Source organism: Emydura macquarii, unplaced genomic scaffold, assembly GCF_026122565.2.
Source record: "Emydura macquarii macquarii isolate MOO-44397 ecotype Brisbane River unplaced genomic scaffold, CSIRO-AGI_Emac_v2 contig_2897, whole genome shotgun sequence".
In the NCBI taxonomy this organism is placed as follows: domain Eukaryota; kingdom Metazoa; phylum Chordata; order Testudines; family Chelidae; genus Emydura; species Emydura macquarii.
In genome coordinates, this window is record NW_027133034.1 from 38,109,606 (window position 1) to 38,125,077 (window position 15,472).

The 15,472-nt window shown below is 37.1% G+C and overlaps 1 long non-coding RNA gene across 1 annotated transcript in view; it reads left to right on the forward strand.

Annotated features, from left to right (window-relative positions):
- The window catches only part of LOC137167136 (uncharacterized), a 64,280-nt gene extending 55,794 nt beyond the window's left edge, over positions 1 to 8,486 (forward strand). Inside the window, exon 6 of the long non-coding RNA XR_010924013.1 lies at positions 1,011 to 8,486. This is a non-coding gene — a long non-coding RNA (uncharacterized lncRNA). The remainder of the gene's footprint in view (positions 1 to 1,010) is intronic.
- The last annotated feature ends 6,986 nt before the right edge of the window (positions 8,487 to 15,472 follow it).

Here is a 15,472-nt window from a genome sequence, read left to right on the forward strand (position 1 = left end):
ACATCAATTGAGGATTACAGAGATTAGTGAAAGGAATACTTAATAGCTGAACTGTGGATTCCAAAGAGGATTATCTAGTAAGATATTTTATGTATCCTGATGCTTTATTGAACATATTAAGGGTCTGATTAACTCAACAATAACAGTAACATCATTTTCCAAAATGGAATACAATATGGGTATACTAAAATTAAAGGTATACCAGAAGCATACTTCATCTAGTATGCTGATCATACTATATTGTAGTGGAACTATTTTGGTATATAAATTGTAATACAAATTGCAGGCAGCACTGTGATAAAAACACTTAAGTATGATTTTTACAAATCCTGGAGAAGTGGGTGAACTTTCACTTGACAACCTCTTGAATTGAGAAACTGGAATTCTACTGAAGCCTGGGTTTTCTGGAGATCACTACAGACATCAAAAGGAACCTCTTCAAACACTGCAGTTTACTGCCTACCATTCTATAAGAGGTGTAGTTTGAGTACAACTTAACAATGGTATCATTACTTTTTATGTTACCTATTTACAATTATATGTTAGAATAAGACCCTTATATTCATTCATTAATCCTATTGTGGCCCATTTTAAATCTCTACTTATCAGTTTAAATACTTACCATAATTTATAATTCTTCTTTAAGCAGATCTAAGGCACATTGGCACTGAAATGCATAATCCATCCTTCTTTATACCATAGCAGAAACAATGCTTTGGATTCTGAACATATAACTTTGCTTGCACTCTATTATTTATTTCTAAAATTAGCAATAGCCACATTTGTATCACCCATGTTTTAATATCACTCTAATACCTGTTGAGGATATGAAGTATCGGCATACTTACAATATAGTTCATGCAGTGTTAAGCAACTGTCGTTACCATATTCAGATCATTATGACTGTAGGAAACTATAATTTATATTCTGGAAAAGTTAGGCTTAAACTAATCAATCACCACAACACCCTGAGAGGTAAGCAGTAATATATTCTTATCCCTATTTTACAGATGGGACAACTGACCTGCCCAACAATGACCTACCCAAGTCACAAAACAAGTCAATCCAGGAATAGAACTCAAGAGCGTTTGGCTCCCAGCTCCACATGCATTACTTTGGATCCTGCTGCCTTTCTGCCAATATACTAACAATTTACTGCACATCTCAATACAGTGCACTAAGTTCTGTGTACTTAAGCAGTACAATGCATTTTTCTTCTCATTAATACTAAATCTGTTCGTTGCTCAGCGGGACTAATATTTATACATTATAGATCTCGTGATGAAGTAGTGAGCTCTGATTTCAGTTAAATCTGACAGGTTCTGGTAGCAAAATGTCATTATAGAACTTCAAAAGCACTTGCTCCATAGCACAATCTTTACAATTATCTATATAAGATCTTTCAGCTCCTGTTGGCTTCTTGATCTTCTGTGGAAATCCCAACTCCTCTGCCAGTTTTGGTTTATGAAAAGTTGACCCTTAAGGCATAACTATTTTTAAAAGATATGCCAAAATGTTACAAGATATAATGGATTTCACTCAGTTTGATATCATTTCTGGAATATGCACTTAATAAAAATTGCATTTTTACTAAGTGATTGGCCATATGAATCATGTCCTAATCATGTATTGTTCATGAATCAAACCAGGAGCCATTTAAAAAGACTAGCATGAGGGAAACGTAATAGCTTTTTAACAGATTATTTAAATGACTGTAGCTATGATTTCCAATTATTTTTATCCAAACAGCAAGGCTGTAGTAAGATGTGGCAGGATTCTCTCTGAAAAAAGTAACTTTCTGATTAAAACCTTCTGTTGATGGATTTAAGATATTAAAGAAGAAAGGAGAATGTCTCAGTTATGTACTCATCTGTCAAATCCTGGATCTTTATGGTGTAACAATTTGACCAATCACAGGTAAAAGCACTGGTGGTGTGGAAGGGATTCATTTCACTTTATGAATCACAGCTAATAATGTAGTTAAGTACTTTCCGAACAGGCACTTCCTGCAGACTAACCAGCCTGTAGATCATGTTCCTAGTGGTTTCTGGTGCAATAGTTTGGCATGCATGATGCATTTGGAGAGTGATTTGCCAGCATTCCAACAACATATGTACCTTTAACTGGGATTTCTTAGCACATCTTAGCAACATTTCTAATTCCTTTATTGGTTGCTTGTCTGTACTATAGAGCCAGATGTATTTCACAGCATCATCTACAGTCACCTATTTCTTTCTTCTTGTTGTGGCTTACATCCTTGACTTGATTTTGCCAATGATTTCTTTGCCTCTCAACACACTGTTGCTCTTCAGGAATATTTTCTAATAATGACAATTCTAGTTAACATTTATATTTATGCTGTACAATTATGCTTAATTATTTACAGTTTCCAAAAGCTTTAAAACATTCATTAATTTGCCAAATAAAATCACTGTAGGGTAGACAATTAGGATTATTATCCCTATTTTATAGATGAGGAAACTGAGGCTGAGAGGTTAAATGTCTTGCTCAAGGCCACATGGCAAATCCAGTGGCAGAAGAGGGGTTAAAGTTACCAGTTCTGGATGAATTCCTCTAGAGCAGGGTCTCTCCTATCTGTTTAATAGTATAGACCACATCTCAAGAGAGGGATTCTTTTGTGGATACCTCCCATCTCATTCAGACTCCCATGTGATCTCATAGCATCCTTGTGTCAACTACAGAAATTGTTTACATAGAAAAGTAATATTAGGAAAGTACTTATACATATATATTTATAATGCAATTTAGCAGCTAGAATCAAGGACAGCCAGCCCCAGGTGACCAGCCAGTAACTCCTTGATCACCAGCAAGTACTCTCTGGATCATCAGCAGTTCACTGATCACAGTCTGATAATCACTACTTTAGCTCACACTGTATCTCAAAGCTTATTCCTCTAGGTCACATTGCCTCATGCTACAGCAATGTTAAGTAATCCTTTATTAAACAATTCTCCAAGCACAAATAAAGCATTTGGGTTGTTAACACACATAAGTTGTATTTAAGCAGGTTTCAAATCAGCACATTGTATTTTGTAGCAAAGTCATAAAATATGCTAACAGGATAACATCTAATGAGGGAAATGTTGCATGCAGATGTCTGTTTGCCTATTATCCCGTAAAATGACTGTATATTTTTATTTATATGAGTAACATCAGACACAAACATGTTACCATAAATGCAGTCATTTAGGAAAATGTATAAACACAATATGAGTCTAATATATATGTAAAACTGTTTTAAAATCTGATATTTAATGTTTATAAAAAGACTAGAAATGGGGAAAAAAAGTCCATAATTACATTTTTTGTTACTCTTGATGAAACAGGAAATATAGGTTCTCAGCTGGCACATTATTTCTGATGTGGCAGTGAAGTGAAATTTGTGCCTAACATCATCCTTTACATCATTGTATCCTTTACAAAGGAGTATAATTTGATTTTTGTTGTATTTAAAGGCTCTGTCTAGGCACATTGGCCCCCAATTTCACTTTTACTGCAGTGCATGGATAGGAAAGTCACATATCCTTAAGTTAATGCAAAGGGCATAAGAAAGAAAAGAAAAAGTATAATTTTTGTTGTTGCTGTTGTCATATGAAATCTCCATAGTGTCTCTGCACATTGGGCACCATTTCATTTTTATTGCACTGCACTGATAGCAATGTCACATATCGTTAAGTTAACACCAAGTAAGTAAAGAAGAAAAACAGAATTTTTGCTGCTATTACTGTTGTTTGAAATTTCCATATTCTGTGAATATAATTTTTGTGGGGAGGAGGAAGTACCAGAAACTTTACTAGACAACATAAAAAGTTTATTTATTTTGTACTGCTCTGGTACAGCGGATAGAAATCCAGTGCTACCTATATGTCTTATAAGGATAAGGATTTGGAAAACCGAGTCCCACATTAGGAAAATAAAAACAATTGCATGCCCCTACTCCCCAATGCAGGCATGTGTTGTTAAAGGCCTACCCCACCGATCTTTAATTTTTATAACTCTTGTGTTCCTCTCCTAGCTAGTCCTGTGTACTCCAGGGGGCATGCCCCACACTTTGGGCAACACTGAGTTAATAAGTGATTATGTGGATCCAATTCCGAGCCCAAGTACAACTGCCAGTAAGGCAGCATTAGCAGATAGGTTTCTCAGTGCAGTGAATCCATTACCAACAATTGTCTTTGTATCTGAGCACAAAATTGCATCCTTTATCTAATCTAATCTGATCTTTTAAATCATTTATATACTGTGTCTAACAATGGCTCTTCAGGACTGTACAAAATTTAAAACTCATGACCTTGGCAGAACTCTAATGGTGATGTAACCTAGTGTATATTTTAGAGGAGTCACCTCTAGAAAAGGAGAATACCAGAAGCCCCGCTCCTGCAAATAAAACTGAATGTTTATGCCTGTAAGAAATAGCTGTTAGAAATAGATACTAGGCCAGATTCTCTGGTGTATTCTGGGCCCTTCATACTACTTTTGTGGTTCAAAGAGGCTGAAAACTAGCTGGATCTGGAAAGCTGAGAATTTGTCCAACATGGGGATGGCCAGGGACCAGGTGATGGGGGTCAATTGGCCAATCGGGAGGTTTGGCCAATCAGGTGTCTCAGTTGGGCTCAGCTGCACTTGTTAGACTGACTGGGGGTTAAGCTAGCAGATAGGCAGGCTAGCTGTGGGTCCTTATTCCTAACAGGGGATGCTCTCAACTGGTGCAGAGCTGGCATAGTCAGCTTCTGTGACATACTTTCCTTTCTGATAGAGAGAGCCTGTTGGGGGTAGATGAGGGGCTGGCTAGGTCATGTGGTGCCCTGGCAATTCCCAGCTGGCTTATGTTCCCAGGGAGACCACTGCTAACTGAGGTGGGTTAGAGAGGCCCTCAGGTGGCATACTCTACACTGGGGGTGGGACCAGCAAGAATCTGAAGAACCAAGCGGCCGTAACATCTGCTCCTCTGCTGCACCAAGCTGACCTTTGGTGCAGCAGAGAATCTAGGCCATTGTATACTAATACTTGCTCAATCAAAAATATGTTTATGATGCAATAGCTTAAACACCCACTCTTGTACATAATAAGGCTCATTTTACTATGTCACAATAGGTTACGTCACAATAAGACACAGAACACATAAATAAGTTCAAACAAGAAATTACTTAATTTTTTTTCTACATTTTATTTTTGAGTCTTGGGGAAGCCTCATCTTCTCCACTCCTTGCCACAGACTACTTCTATACATCAACAAACCTCTTTCCAGAATGTCAAACATAATGAAAGAAAGAAAACATGGTCACAGCCACTCTGATAGGTCCAACCATTATATGGAATAAGAAGAGCATATTAATACCTGGATTTGCTGCTCTTGGTTCTTTGGAGTGTGTCTATGAAACGAATCTCTCTGTGTGCAGCCCAGCCCAGTGTAAGCATTGGTTGCTAACTTGAGAAAAGTCAGTTTTACTGGTGAACACTAACAGTATTGGTGCTGGCTGCCTGCCCATTCATCTTTCTCCTTTACCTTCAGCAAGAGTTCTATGAGAGATAACAAGAGAGAAACTTTTTGTAACAGGTGTTAGAAAGAGTGGGATAATGCAGCAGTTCTGGAAGAAATGCCGGAGCAGGAATATGCTAGGAAACCCTGAACCATCCTTTCTTAGCAAATACAATAGAACCTCAGAGTTATAAACACCTTGGGAATGGAGGTTGTTCATAACTCTGAAATGTTCATAATGCTGAACAAAACATTAGGGTTGTTCTTTCAAAAGTTTACAACTGAACATTTACTTATTACAGCTTTGAAATCTTACTATGCAGAAGAAGAATGCTGCTTTCCCTGTATTTTTTTAGTAATTTATGTTTAACATAGTGTTGTGCTGTATTTTCTTTCTTTTTTCCTCTGTGACTGCCTGATTATGTACTTCTGGTTCCAAATGCGGTGTGTGGTTGATTGGTCAGTTCATAACTCCGGTGTTCATAACTCTGAGGTTCTACTGTAACAAGAAGAAAAATTTTGATCTGATTTATAGAATACAGATATGATTTGTAGAAATCTAATTTTAACATGCTTTTCAATTCTTCCATATGTTTTTATTTGTGTTATATACTTTTCTCTTGACTATCTGGGGCCTTTTGTATTATATTTACCTAATCCAGAACATTTTAAGTATTGAAAAACATACTTACCTAGAAGCTCCACAAAAAACATTATTTTTTTCCTGGATATTTTATTAAGCTCAACGGACCTAATTTTATATTGCTCTGCAACTTGCATAATCATTCATATTAATGCAAAGTGGGTGTACACACTACTATATTGATTTGGTACTGCTTCACACCCACATTGCACTGGTGTGGATAACTACACAAGGTGAAGGGCAATAGAAAATTGGGCCCAACATGTTTTCCAGGGTACATGCATCATATTTTCTTCAAATTCTTCATGGGTTGGGTTTTTAGAGGGTCTTTTGCAGTAGAATCAGACTACTTCCTGCATTTTAGTGCCAGTCACCACCAAGGTTGGGATCAGACTAACTTTACAGTATAGAAAGCATTAGTGGACAGAACATGTTTTCTCAGTATGCTGAATCCATTGCCAAAATAAACTTCTAACAACCCACCTGCAACCAGAGCACTTCCTCATTAAATGTCACTATTTACTATATATATTATAAAGTCAATGGAATTTAATGACCATGGCTGAATTTGGTCCACTGTTTAGCTGTAAAATCTCTAATTTTCTTGTTCTATCACAATTGAGCTAAGTCATAGTGATCATTTCAGTTACTAGGGACTTCCTACCCTAAAGTTCCTCCAAACAAAAGTATGTTTTAGGTGTAACAGAGAATTTGTATGAATTTGGGGTTTCCATTTAAAAAAGCCTTGTCCTTGGGGCCTTCAGAGAGTGAACTCTGCTGGCATGGTTGCTATCATGCTATCTAGAGTGACTCAAAAGCAAGAATGCCAACTTCAGGGCAGACTGTTGAGAAGCAGGACACAAACCCCAAACTGGTTGTGAGTTCTGTAAAATATCACTAACCAAGTAACAAGTGTAAACTGCTCAGGCACTATACAGTCCTAATATGGAGTCACAGACAGTCCCTTTGGGCATTTTGATCCCAGGCAAGTTTGACTCTGTGGTAAGTGGTTCCTTCCAACAAACAGCAAAACAATTTTCAGGTTATTCCCAGTCCCAAAGGACCAGTCACTTCAGGTCAACTGCACCTAGATCTCTTACCAAAGACAACACTTGTAGCCAATCTTATAACAAGCTAACTAAAAGTTTATTAATGAGGTAAAAGAAATTAGAGTTATTCACAAGGTAAAAGCACGTAACATACATATCACCGGTGAGTTATGTCTTCAATTCCAAATGATATTAGAAAACTTCTATAATAAGCAAACATTATCTGTCATTTACGACTAGCCCAAGCTAAACAGTTGGTGATTCCTTGCTTATGCTTAGAAAAAATCCTCGCCCCTCAGAGTTCAAGCAGCATAGGAATAATAAATTCTCCTTAACAGGCATTTTTATCCCCTCCCCCGGTGTTCAAGCTGTGAGAGGATGAGGGATTGGGCACTGTACCCTCTAGAGGGCTGTGTGGGAACAATCAACAAAGTCTTTGTTCCACAATGACCCATAGTCAGTCGTCCATCCTGATGGGCAGAAAGTAACACCTTCTGTAGGAATTCAGCATGTATAAGTCCAATACCTATCTTAACAATGCTAACACACAGGTAAGACAGACTGGTTTCCAGATGTGCATTTGTTGATGTTCAGTGAGGCTAGGGGCCTTGGCATGTACTGGCACCTGGTCTTCCAGCATCGCAGTTTTATTGTACATGCCTGAGTAGGGACCTCAGGATTTAATCTTAGGTAGTGAGTCAATTTCTCCCTCTTCATAAATGCATATTTTTATTGAAAAAGAAGTAAATATAATTTTTCATCAGATTAATGCTAAATTAATTAAAACCATTCAGTCTGGTAATCTTTATTGTAAAATTGTATTTAATACCTAGTATGAGATTAAACCTGTAAAATAGCTGTAGTTTTAAGAAATGTCTTCAAACTTCAGTTATAAAATAATGGTATTAAAGCAAACATTCTGATTAACTGATGATGGTATCATATACTGTCTAAAAGCAGAGAAGAAAGCTTAGAATAAATCTATTAGCACTGGGCCAAATCCTAAAGTCTTTATTTAGTCTTTAAAATTACTACAATGGATGTGGTTTACCTGAGTGAGAAATGAGTAAATACTGAGTTAATATTTGATCTGATATTATTAAAGTTTGTTGCTGATTATTTATATCATTATTGCAATTGAACTGTTTATGTAATTGCTATAAAGTGTTCTATACTGTGTGGCTATTGTGTGACAGCTGCATTTACAGGTTAGCTACAAAGTATCTGACTTCAGCTGATTAAAATAAAGGCAATTCTGTTGCATTTTATTGCTTAACTTAATAAATTACGGTATGTGAACAAATCAAAGTGTGATGAATCATCTCTGAATTTTTTGAGAAAAATGGCATTGCCAAAATAAAATAATGTAGTTCACATAATTAATATATTTAATAGAAAAAATAATAATTAACCAAATGAGGCCAGTTAATCCATCCAGCAAAATAGCTAGTAAACCCAGACTGGAAAACCAAGTTAAAAGACCACAACAGTGCCTCCTCCCAAACCCACATACAATGTGAAAACAATATTACATAAAACTTCTCAAAAATAAGATACAAAACAAAATGTCTTCAGTCCTGTCTTGAAAGGTGCCAGAGATATGATGTCGTAGATATTCAAGGAGAAAACATTGCAAAGATGCAGGACTTCTATCAAAAATGTCTTGCTTGTTTCTTGGTGAAGATTATCTTTCAGGACATTCAGTACTATATGTTTAATCCTGCTGAGTCAACGTCAAGCCTTATGACAAGGCATGGAGCTGCAAGTTGTCCCTTGGAAACTGGAGCTATTTGTTTTTGAACTTTGTATACTTAAAGTTGACCTTTAAAATTTAATTGTATTGATAAAACCACATTAGATGGTTGAAACGCTGTGGCTGATGGTCTGTAGCAATTCTGTGGTTTTCCTGGACCCTGCACTCATGGAGGCTACTACCTATCTAGAAGGTATGGTTTTATCTCCTTGCCAGTCACAGAGTGCCATAGTTCCTGGGTGCCACCTGGTTTGATCACTGTTCTATATATAGTAACCTACCTCATATATTGCCTTTGGTTGATTAAGCATATTGGCCCACAGTTATTGTGCTCTCCTTGGCTGGCAGATGCATTCCAGAGATCAGACAGGGAGATGAAGAAAATTGCCCCCACTGGGCTGGATACTTGTCCCTATCTTTCCTAAATTTAGTGATTAGAAGGATGGGCACAGGATTTTTCCAGCCAATGATTGAGGAGTCCCTCCAACACAGCGAGAGGGATAGGGGAAGATTCAATGACACCAATGTATTTTTTTCTTGCAAATCAAACACTGCCAAACAGTGACACTGCCCATTCCTCCATGTGTGGCCATAAAAGGAAATTAATAACTCCCTAGATTAGAAGAAATGCACACTGAATACATTCCTTTTGATGGGGCTGAGATTTGGGAATTGTGGAGTATGTGTGGCAAAGAGCTCATTTGCAATCCTGTAACTTGCTATTGAAGAGCAGGACTTTGATTTTTTTTTAAATTATGTTTTAGGCTTCTGCAGTATGCTAAACTTTCTGCTAAAGAGATTGGGTCTGACTCTGATTTTCAGGCAGATGTTAAAGCATGACTCTACAACACCCAAAAGAAAGAACATAAGAATGATAGTTAAATATTTGAGCTACATGGGACTACAGCTGTAGTTCCCATAGTTGATTAAAAAAAAAAAGTACATATTAATGCCTCATACCTGGAAACACAACACCCTACCCAGTGAGTCAGAGTGTGGTTTATATTAATAATGGACAGATTAAAACTCTGGTCTCAATCCTGCAGTCTTTTTATGGAAAAAACTCGCATTTAAGTAGTTTTGCTTGAGGAAGGATTATAAAATAGTGCTCTCTATTTGTATGACATATAGTAGCATTTTGTTGGTTAATGGTCACCAATTTTTTTAGAACTACCTGACAAACAATAACATTAGGATCTCCTAGTGATGACTGGCTACTTTTCAAATGCCTTTTTTGCCCGAGTTAAATTTGAACATAATCTATTAGCATGCACTCAAAACACAGTTATACCTGCTAATGGGTAATTGCTCATCTGAGCCAGATAATTGAATTGTGGGCTACCTACCCGACTGGGTATTCCAATGTACTGTGTACAGCAACAAAAGGGAAAACCTATGAAAATACAGCCTTATGTTTTAGTGGGAGTTTTGCTTGTGCCAGCACTGAAGGAAAATGCCACAGAGGAGTGCTGAGAAAGGAAACTGTTTGATTTTCTGGAGCAGATTATGAAATCTGGAGAGACACTAGAGGAAAAATAAAAAAAAGTTTAAAGAGAGAATGTAAAACAAACAAATGTATTTTTTATGTATGGATATTTTCTCCTTATGTTTATTCTATAGTTTTTTGTTTTGTATATATGATTAAAAAAACTGTGCTGTAATTCTGGAATGCTGTAACTGATAAAACAGTTATGGAAGAGAGGGATTTTTCTTCTTTGTACATTGTTTTAGAACAGTCTCATTCAAAAAGTTACAAAAAACATTAAAAAACTAGACACAACAACATGAGTTAAAGATGGAATGTCATCTTGGCTTTCTGACCTTCCTCTTTTGTGGGTTTATGTCAGTCTAATATTATTTGAACAGAGATTTTTTGTCTGGTCAGTTAGACTGCTTTGTTGTTTTAGTAATTTTGTGAATATCCTTGTGAAATTTGGGTCATAAAAAATCACTGAACATGCAATATACTAGAAGCTATTATAATTGAACTAGATCATTTGTTTAATTTTTTTTATTCAAAACAGAAAATATAATTAATTCTGCATTTTGATGTTAAAGGATGATGATTTTCATTTTAAAATTAAAATACAATTATCACCCCCATCAAATTACTAGGCAACAAGCCTCTGAGAATCACTCTCCAGTATGAAAATGACAATATTATTTTTTTCAGTTTAGTTTAATAAGGGGTATTGCCTACAATGGACTGCTAATTTTGTTCTGAGTTGTATATGCTGGATTAACATTGTTCATTTTTGTCATACAGGGCTAGATGGTACCTAGATCTAACATAGCCACACAAAGAAAGAATACTCTGCATCTTGCATAGCCCAGGTTAAGATTACCTGGATCACAGCCCTGGAGAGTATGGTTGCTGTAGGCCAGATGCTCCCCCCAACAGCATAGTGGGCAGAGTAGGTGGAGGCATGGCTGCTCCTCCTCACACCCCAGCCAGTGAAGCTGCCCATATAGGACTGTTGCAAATTACCCCAATCCTGTGCAACTGGGAAGCCCTGAGAGGCATTCAGAATGCCTCCCAAGTCTCCCGTTGGGGTGGTGCACCTATGCTTCACTTATTACCATAAGCAGAGTGTGAATGGCACATTGCAGTCCAAATTAATTTAAAAAAAATCCAAAAGCCACTGACTTTACTGTTTCTTGCCCTAATATAGCTGGAAGTGTACTAAATGCATGTTCCTTTTTAAAAAAAACCCTATTTTAAGTTAATTTATGGGTAAAACTCATCTGGTTTCATCAAAAACCTGAACCTTTTAGGCTACATCTACACTACCAAATGCAAATACTGGTGTAGATATTAGTACTTCTTGCAACTGTGTGAGCATTACCATTATGTCATGAAAACAGAGTCAGTGCCCCTTTAACTATTGTGACAGTCACTATGAACCAAGAGATTGGAAGGAAAAGTCTTCTGGCATGTTAATCAAAATGTGATTTGGTTTGAGGGTGGCATTTTGGACCTCACTCTGTGGTGATTAAACTTTTCACAGCAGTATTTAGTTACTTTATTTTACTCTAGATAGAGGGAATTGTTGTCAGTACCAGCTATTTCCTTACATAAATAGTGAAAGAGACCAAAAGATATAGAAGATAACAGAATACAGCGAAGTTGAGGAATTACAGATTATGGCTTATAGTCAGTATACTTGGTATTATTACAAGCATAATACAACCGAGTTGTTTTTAATCACTTCATCTCACTTACATCCATCTTTCATCCAACTGTTCAGTTTTTAAGCTAAGAAAAAGAGAAACACAGAGGCTATGTCAACCATAACTCTTGTCTCTATATGTCCTCCTTTGGGCAACTGGAGATAGTCTTATTTCAGCTTTATTTAAATAACTATTTTAATTTATTTGAGCAAACATTGAAATTAAGGAAGTATCTGAAACTTCACACGAGGCCTCACTGTGCACTTGAGACGGCCCAAAATTTAGCCAGGAACAGGTAAGTGCCTTGTGTTGATTCAGCCTCTGGGTTCTATTGGGAGAACCTGGGTTTTAAGCCCCTGGCAATCTAAAGTTCACCTGGAGGGAATGGGGGAAATTATAGTGGTAGATACTACCTGCTGTAGGTCAGATAATGGGGAGCACTGATAGGGGAGAAGGGTGGGGTGCAGCTTGGGTAGAAATAAGATCAGTTGATTCAGTACAGCCTCCAACCAGCTGTAGCTGACGGGATTCTTACGGAACCCTGGCAGAGTTTAAAACCTTCCTCTTGCAGGGATGAATCATCCTGCTGGTGAACCCCCTACAACCCTAGATGAGGCACGAGTCAAACCAATTGTATATACAAATGAATACGTGACTGTGTGTCATGAACTACTGATCAAAAAGAAAAAAGGTGCAGATGAGGAGAGTGATACCGGCCGGGTAGTTTGTTAGGGCTCAAATAACTTTATTGAATAGAAATCCTGCTAGAATAACATATAGATTGGAATGCACATAATGAAAGGTCAGATGCAAGTTAAGGCTAAAAGGGCAAAAAGGCTATAGGAATTAAAATAGGTAGTGATCTGTAGAAAAAATAATATAATCAAATAGATCAGAACCAGGAAGACTGCAAATGTGAACTGCAAGCCTTCTAGAATGCCAAAGGTTGGGGTGGGGGGTCATTAAGGAGGAGGATGAATTAACAGAGAATAAGAGAGAAGTTATATGTTCATTTATTTTGCATCATTCTTTGTTATAGAAGATGGTACGGAAATTCAGAGAAAATCATAGAGGTTAGAAACTGAAAAGCCCTATTAGATCACTTTATTTATCTCCCTGTCAATCCAGAATTGTTCCTTACTGTTTATTTACTGGAGTTTTGTCCAGTATAGATTTAAAGATCCTAAACTGATGGGGATTCCACCAATAAACATGGGAGACTGTTCCACAGCCCAATAAATTATACTGTCAAGAAATATTGTTAAGCATTCAGCTTCCACTTTCTCTTTAATTTCATTCTAGTTCCACCATTCACTATCCTACAATGGTTGGCATTAAAAAGTCAACAGTCACTAGCAGTTACGGCACCACAACATTAGAGATACACACTTATTTTCTGTTGTAAGTATAGATATCTCAGGGTTGATATTTTAATGGCAATGACTCCAAGTAATTTGTTTCCCTATTTAGTGTTAAACTCTTCAAATGTTTGTAGACTTTTATCATGTATTTTCTTAGTTGTCAGTTAGCTACCTTATAAATACTTATAACTTAATCTTTCCTAGTGAGTCCATCTCTTCAGTCCCCTAAGGTTTTTTCTACCTCTTCTCTGAACTTCCTCTAAATTCTATTCCAAGGTTACTTTTCACTGGAAATAAGAATGTGGCCTTAACGGTATGTCAGGAGAAAGCTAATTCGAGAAACTCAGTTATAGTAAATAACCAGGATTGGACAATATTCATCCAAGAGTTCTGAAGAAAATGAAATATGAAGCAGTGGAGATATTGATGAGGGGAGATGCAATGTATCTTACCCCCCACTCCACCAACCCTCCCCCCCTTCCTGATATGTTACCACAAATGTGGCGACCTTTTTTTTTTTAAAGTAACTAAGTGAGATTCCAGCTTCACCTTGATCCTGGGCAAACTGCTGAGAGTCTAATTAAGAAGAGAATAATACAGTACTTGCAGAAGTATAATCTGATAGGGTCAAAGCAGCATAGCTTCTGCAAGAAAAAATTGTGCTTCTGTATCTTGTTATAATTCTTTGAAACAGTTAATAATAGAGGAGATAAAAATGACCCAGTGGACAGAAATTATTTGGATTTTCAGAAATCTTTTGATAAGGATCATCATAAGAGAACATTAAGGGAAATAAATATCCATGGAGAAAGGGACAAATTTTTATATTAGGTTCAAATTTGTTAAGTGATAGGAAACAAAGATTTGGAGTGAATGGTTTCTCCTCAGACTGAGGGGAAGTTAATAGATGGTGTATATGCAGAGATCAACAGTGTTATTTAATAGAGTCATAGAATACAAGGCTAGAAGGGACCACCAAATCTAGTTTAACTTCCAGTATATCGTAGGCCACCAACATCACACAGCTCCCCCCCCCCCGCCAATACTAAACCAGACAACCAAAATTAGACAAAATGTTACAGCCCTCAGGACACGAGACTATTATGTCCCAAAAGCAGTGAATAAGCGGGACCGAGGTGCACCAGTGCTCAAGGTCCCTGCTATTGCAGGGAAACAATTAAGGTCATCCAGACCTTTCTGTATAATATCCCTACTTTAAAATCCTTATTAATATTAAGATCTGAAGGAGGAAGCTGATAATGAGTTGATGAAGTTGGCTAATAATACTAAGTTGCTTTGGTCGCTTATAAATATAGGCTCTGATATTGCCACCTGCTTTGCATGGATGAACTTGTATGCCTGTGTGGAGCCCCACTGAAGTCAATGGGGCTCTATACAAGGCCCGCCTGTGAAGAATAGTTTGCAGGTCTGTGAGCACAGATTATAGGAAATATCAGGAGGGTTTAAACAAGTTGGAGAAGTTTGACAGAAAATGTAAGTTGAGAAAATGTAAGGTAATAGAACTATAGTTTAAATTTCTCATGTGCTCGGATGGGGTCTTGAGCTGGAAGAACATTTAATGATAAAGATCTATGAGACATCATGGATACTTGTTGAAAATGTCTGTTGAGTGCACAACAGCGATTTTAAAACAAAACAAAATCAAAACAAACACACAACAGCAAAACAAAATGCCCCCCAACCAACTACAGACTGGACAGTTGGGTGCACTAACCAGGAAAATAAGACATGATGTTATGTCAAACAGTGGCGTGTCATCAGTGATTGGAGTGCAACAAGTTTTGGACTCCTCACTGAACAGAGACATGGCAGAGATTGAAAAGAGCAACTGAAATGGTGAGAAATATGGCAGATCTTACTTATGATGTCACATTGCAAAAACAAGCAGCTAGGGCCTGATTCAAAGCTCGTTGATGTTAATGGAAACACTGATAGATTTCAGACTTTAGATCAGGCTCTTAGTCTGTAAAATAA